The following is a 6794-nucleotide window of genomic DNA, read 5'->3' as shown; positions in this document are numbered from 1 at the left end:
TTAGAGTATTTTTTCATATGCCTCTTGGCTTTCTGTATATCCACTTTGGAGAAGTATCTACTTAGGTCCTTTGCCCATTTTTTAATTAACTTGTTTGTCTTCCTTTTGTTAAGTTATATGAGCTCCTTATATATTTTGGATATTAACCCATGCAAAGTATTGGTTTATAGTTTTCCTTTCTTGTGATGTCCGCATCTGGTTTGAGGATTACAGAAATGCTGGACTAATAAAATTATGAAATGTTTCTCTGCTTCTATTCTCTGGAACATATTATAGAGAATTGGTATCATTTTTTTTCTTAAATATTTGGTAAAATTCACCAATGAAATGACCTGGGTCTGGTGCTTTTGATTTTGAAATGATATAAAGTATTGATTAAATTTTTAAAATAAAAATGGGCCTATTCAGATTAGTTATTTATGTGTGAGTTTTGGTTGATTGTATCTGTCAAAGGAATTGTTCCACTTCTTTTAGGTTATCAAATTTATGGACATAGAGTTGTTGATAATATTCCTTTCTTATCTTTTTATTGTCCATAGAATCAATAGTGATATTTCCTCTTTCCTGTTTGATACTAGTAATTTGTGTCTTCTTTCTTTTTTATCTTGGTTAGCCACACTAGAGATTTATCAGTTTTATGGATCTTTTCAAAAAATCATCTTTTGGCTTCTTTGATTTTTTTATTGTTTCATTTTTCCAGTTTTATGGATTTCTATTCTCATTCTTATTATTTCTTTCCTTCTTCCTCTGAGTTTAATTTGCTCTTTTTTTCTACTTTATAAAATAGAAACTTAAATGATTGATTGTAGATCTTTATTTTTGGCTAGTATAGCCATTCAATGCTAAATTAAATGTCCCTCTCAGCACTACTCTCACTGCATCCTACAAATTTTAAGTTGTATTCTTATTTTCATTTAGCTAAAAGTATTTTTAGTTTCTATAGAGACTTATTCTTAGACCCATGTGTTTTTTCCTTGTTTCTTTGTTGTTGTTTTTATTGTTTAAAGTATTACAAATAGTAGTACATATGTCTTCTTTTTCCCCCCATTGACCTTCCCCCGGCCTTCCCTACCCCCCGGCACATGCCCTCAACACCGCCCCCCCCCCCAGTGTTTTGTGTCCATTGGTTATGCTTATATGCATGCATACAAGTCCTTTGGTTGATCTCTTACCCCCTCCAACCTTCCCCAGCCTTCCTGCTATAGTTTGACAGTCTGTTTAATGCTGTTCTGCCTCTGTATCTATTTTTGTCCATCAGATGAGAATACTTTTGATAATTAATCCAGAAATGAAAAAACTACACAAATTAAAATACAAAGGAGGAGGGATCACAGGGTCAAATGGGAGTTCCATTTGTAGCTTTTTGAGGAAACTCCATACTGTCTTCCATAGTGGCTGCACCAGTCTGCCTTCCCACCAGCAGTGCACAAGTGTTCCTTTTTCTCCACATCCTCTCCAGCACTTGTCATTTGTTGATTTGTTGATGAGATGGTACCATTCTGGCAGGTGTGAGATGGTACCTCATTGTTGTTTTGATTCGCATCTCTTAGATGATTAGTGACTTTGAGCATGTTTTCATATGTCTCTTGGCTTTCTGAATGTCCTCTTTCGAAAAGTGTCTATTTAGGTTCTTTGCCCATTTTTTTATTGGATCTATGTGTTTTTAGATGTGTGATATTTTATTTCCAAATATTTTGTGATTTTCCAGCTACATATATGTTGTTGATTTCTAATTTAATTCCATTATGATCTGAGGATATACATTGTATGATTTATATTCTTTTAAATATGTGGAGATGTATTTTGTGGAACAGAATACTATCTTGGTGAATGCTACAAATGAGCTTGAATAAAAGGTATATTCTGCTATTGCTGATTGAAATATCCTATAAATGTCAATTAGATCCAGTTGATTGATGATCCTGTGAATTAGATCCTGGGGCCTCATACGTAATAGGAACTCAATAAATGCTTGTCAAATGTATGAATAAATGAATAAATTAACAAATGAAGAGTATCACACACCAAATACCATAAATTATTTAATGTTTCTCCTATTAAGGGACATTGAGGTACATCAAATTTTGCACTATTAAAACTCTATAGTAATTCATGTTTAAATCAGTATATTAATATTATTTAAAATTCCATGATCTTATTGTATAAGAAATTAAAATACAAAAAAATATTAGCTAATGAAAGGATCACTTCTAAAGAAGTCCTCTCTCAGATTTCCTTCCATGTATAGTACTAGCATCGTCCCCCTCCCACCATTTCTTTATTTTCTGTTTCCAGTTCATTTTTGGATATGTATTTTAATCTGTTGTTTTGGAATATTATGCAACATTAATGCAAATCGATGTATTAAATGATACCACAAATTTCACACAAGGAAATGTGCTTCATGCTGTGAGACTAAAGAAATGCTAAAATCACAAAAATGATTACAATGGATACATGGCATAGTTAAACTAGTTAACACGGGCAGAAAGGAAACTGACAACTACGATTACATGACAGATGTTTCAAAATGGTTATTTTACTGTTAAAGTAAAAGGAGAGACTTTTGGAATGATTGAGGTTCTCTTAATGATTTTTTTTGCAAAAGTCATAAATGAGGAATTCGATATCATGTTATCATAAAAAGTTATTGAAAATGCTACACCAAAAATGTCCAAGATTTGATTCATATCTAGTGCTAAGAAATAGCCCACAGAAGCAATTATAATTTAAATTTTATCACATTAGTAAAATTTATTTTTATAATATTTACTTTTATTTCTTTAGGATATCTCCTAATTAATTAGGTCTATTATATTTGTTCTTAATTTAAAATGGATATTTATTCTCAGATAACTAGGATCCTCAGATATTACCCCAGGGTTAAGTTACCTGGTTCCTAACTTTCTATGTAGAAAATACACCAAACCTCCCTCCCGGTATCTCACAGGCAAACTGGATGCTGATACTTGACTGCACTGATCACTAAAAACCAGCAGTAATATTTATGGCATAAACTAATGAAAGTGGAGTCATTAACTCTAACAGCAGGAACATTTTAAGTTTTGACAGATACTAACAAGTATCCCAACAAAAATTTACCAAATTACAACCTCATCAATAGTTTATAAGAATATATTTGCTTTGTCCTTTGCCAAAATCTTAGATTATACAACTTTAAATCTTTTGCCAATGTATGACCAAAAGGAAGTAGAGTATTATAAAACTCACGATAAAAATCTCTGTCAAATAAATTTTCTTCCTCGCCATTTCTTTATCATGCAGAGTTACATTCTGGAGAGAAATAACATCCATGACAGTCTGTCTTATAGATAAGAGAAATCAGGAGAAGGGGGTGGCAAGGGGAGGTATCTGTTTTTACATTTTTTTTCTAAGTTCCCTGGTTATACTTTCATTTCTATTTTGTCATTCTCTTTCAGAAGGCAAGGAAAAATTATGTGGATCTCCTCCCTACTCTCGCATGACTCTTTTGCAAACCTTCTTTGCTTCCTCTCTTTGCCCTACAAATGCGTGCACTCCCAACAGTCAGATTCCAGACTCCTGCTTTTCTCTCTCCCTCCCCTCTCCTTGGGGACCTTAGGGTTTTCACACAGGTGCCCACATAGCCACTTCTCAAATACTTTTTCTATAACTCCAGCCTTAAACTACCATTCCACCTATCTCCTAGAAATGATAACTCAAGATATTTCAACACAACTTTGAGCATGTTAAAAACAAACAAAAAACACATTCTTTCTCAATTCAAACTGGCTCCCCCTTTGACTTGCTTAATGTGACCAGTTTTGGGGGTTTTCCTAAAGAAATCATACTTGAAAGATGAGACATCCTATCTCTGTATTGAGGAGTACCAGAGTTTATCAATTCCTTTTTATGGGAAAGTCTTTCATTTGTACCCACAGTACCACGGTCACCATTCTTATCATCTTAACACTGACATTATTATAATGATGTCCTGACATTAAACTCAGTCCTTGAAATAAGAAAAGAAGTGTTGCCCTAGCTGGTTTGGCACAGTGGATAGAGTATCAGCCTATGGACTGAAGGGTCCCGGGTTTGATTCTGGTCAAGGGCACATGCTTTGTTTGCGGGCTCAATCACCAGTGGGGAATGTGCAGGAGACAGCCGATCAATGATTCTCTCTCATCACTGATGTTTCTATCTCTTTCTCCCTCTCTGAAATCAATAAAAATATGTGTTAGTGTTTGTTTTGTGTTTTTTTTTTTAAAAAAAAAAAAAGGAAAAGAAAAGAAGTATCAACAGCATCAGCTGGGGCCAATGCCCCAGAAAAGGGTAAAAAACAAATGTAAGCCCAGAATGTAGGCATTATTGGGGTGGGGTGGGGGTGTCAGGTGTTATTCACCTGTCAGGCAGAAGAGAATGTCATCTCTGTGTATATAATAATATTGTCTTAATGGTGATAGGAATGTTAGCAATAAAAAGAGAAAGGCATTGCATTTTTTTAATCCACGGCAACTTCTATACAAAGAAGTATTTTTGTTCTTGTTATTTTACTACTATGGCTTTGAAATATAGCTTGGGATTTGTGTGCAATCACTTACACATATAAGAGGGATCAACTGGAAATTAAGTCCTAATTCCCGTGTATGAAAGCTGCCTAATCACTTCTTTAGGAGAAACAAAACAAAATTCGAAATATGGCACTCAGCATTCCACAAGGAAACTGTTAAAAATATTACATATAGCACACCTTCAAGCTTACACTCTGGTGAGAACACTGGAACCATAGATATTGTTTTTGGATCAGGTAAAGCAGTGTTTCTCATGCAACACAGCATGGTTGAGCCAGGACTAGAATCATAGTCTTAGGGCTGCAGCCAAAAGTTACAGGTTCCAGACTCCAATTTAAAAAAATCCCCTCCCTGTCACTCTCTTTTCCTCTCCTCTGAGACTTCCCTAAGAAATCAATGTGATGAGGGCATGGTGCACACACCTGTCCACAGGGCACAGAAATGAACTCAGAGTGCCTCCAAGGGACACATGCAGAACCTAGGAAGGCAGAGAGAAGCCTTCTATGTGGAATCTGCCTGTTATCTGTATCACACATTTTCCTTCTTTCCTGAGAGGATGTCAGGCTTCTCAGTTCTTTGTTGCATAAAACATACCTTCAAACCAAACACTAGGGACTGTACCCTGATCTGGCCCTTACGCCAGAAAAATGAGATTGCAAATGCACGCCTCCCGATTGTCTGCATTCCTCCTCAGCCTAGCTTCCCTTCACTCTTATTTCCAAAATTGTGTGTCAGAATCAATGTGCACCAATTTTTATTCAACATTTAGGTACCAGGTCTATAAAAATGCAAACAGTGAAGTATAGACAAGCAGGAATAAGCTCCCATACACCTTCAAGTCTAACTGTACCAAGCTGCCCAATTGTAGCTCCCCTCTCCCCCTGAAAAAAAAAAGCAACATATGAATTTAATTGTCTTTTTTTTTGGGGGGGGGGGTTGGTTTTGTTTTGATTTTTGGAATTTAGAAACATGTTGACAATTAAGCACAGGAATGATTTGAGCTTTTTTTGCATTCTGACCCTTTGCCTACTTCTGTAACCATGATCAGAACATGGACTCACCACTGCAATATAGACCTGTTTCTCAGAACTTAACTAAACACTGTCACCTGCTCTTATCAACCTTTAAATGATAATAGTATGTATTCTTTTTTTGCTCATCATCTTAGCCATGTTTTCTATTTTCTGTTCCATTGCTTTAAAATATCTCACTTGGAGGTAGCTAGCACAAGGCTGGGGAGCACTGAGCCCTGTGTTGTGCCCTGCGCTGCCCAGGCTAGCGAACAACACAGTCAGGATGGCTACAGGTGATCCCAAGAAGCCAAAGGGCAAGATGCCTGCTTATGCCTTCTTAGTGCAGACATGCAGAGAGGAACATAAGAAGAAAAACCCGAAAGTTCCAGTCAATTTTGCAGGATTTTCTAAGAAGTGATCTGAGAGGTAGAAGACAATGTCAGCAAAAGAGAAATCTAAATTTGATGAGACGGCAAAGGAATATAAAGTATGCTATGATCAGGAAATGAAGTATTATGGAGCAGCTAAAGGAGGCAAGAAGGAACCAAATGCCCCCAAAAGGCCACCGTCTGGATTTTTCCTATTCTGCTTGAAATTCCGCCCCAAGATCAAATCCACAAACCCTGGAGTCTCTATTGGAGATGAGGCAAAGAAGCTGGGCGAGATGTGGAATAATTTAAGTGACAGTGAAAAGAAACTTTACAACAATAAGGCTGCAAAGCTGAAGGAGAAATATGAGAAGGATGTCGCCGGCTATGTAAGTCTAAAGGCAAGTTTGATGGTGCAAAGGGTATCGGAAAAGTTGCCGAGAAAAAGGTGGAGGATGATGAAAAAGAGGAGGAGGAAGAGGAGGAGAAGAAAGAAGAAGAGAGAAGGAGGATGAATAAAAAAAACTGTTTATCTCCTTGTGAATACCTTAGTGTAGGGGAGCACCATAATTGACACAGCTCTTATTTTAGAGGTGTCTGTTGCCCACATTAGGATTAATTACACAGATGGATCATGATCATATATAGTCTCTCAAAGTGCTCTAGAAATGATCAGTGGTTTACATGAAGTGGCCATGGGTGTCCAGAGCACCCAGAAACTGTATCAAAGTTGTACGTATTTCCAAACATTTTAAAAATGAAAAGGCTCTCATGTTCTCCTCACTCTGTGCACTTTGCTGTTGGTGTGACAAGGCATTTAAAGATATTTCTGGCATTTTCTCTCTCTTTTTTTTTAATCTGTA

At 36.3% G+C, this 6794-nt stretch overlaps 1 pseudogene; it reads left to right on the top strand.

Annotated features, from left to right (window-relative positions):
* Positions 1–5762: 5762 nt before the first annotated feature.
* On the top strand, positions 5763–6567 carry LOC102762737 (annotated as a pseudogene).
* The last annotated feature ends 227 nt before the right edge of the window (positions 6568–6794 follow it).

Source organism: Myotis davidii, unplaced genomic scaffold, assembly GCF_000327345.1.
Source record: "Myotis davidii unplaced genomic scaffold, ASM32734v1 scaffold159, whole genome shotgun sequence".
NCBI classification, from domain to species: Eukaryota; Metazoa; Chordata; class Mammalia; order Chiroptera; family Vespertilionidae; genus Myotis; species Myotis davidii.
Note: the sequence above shows the minus strand (reverse complement) of the source record. Positions and strands in the feature narration are given on the sequence as shown.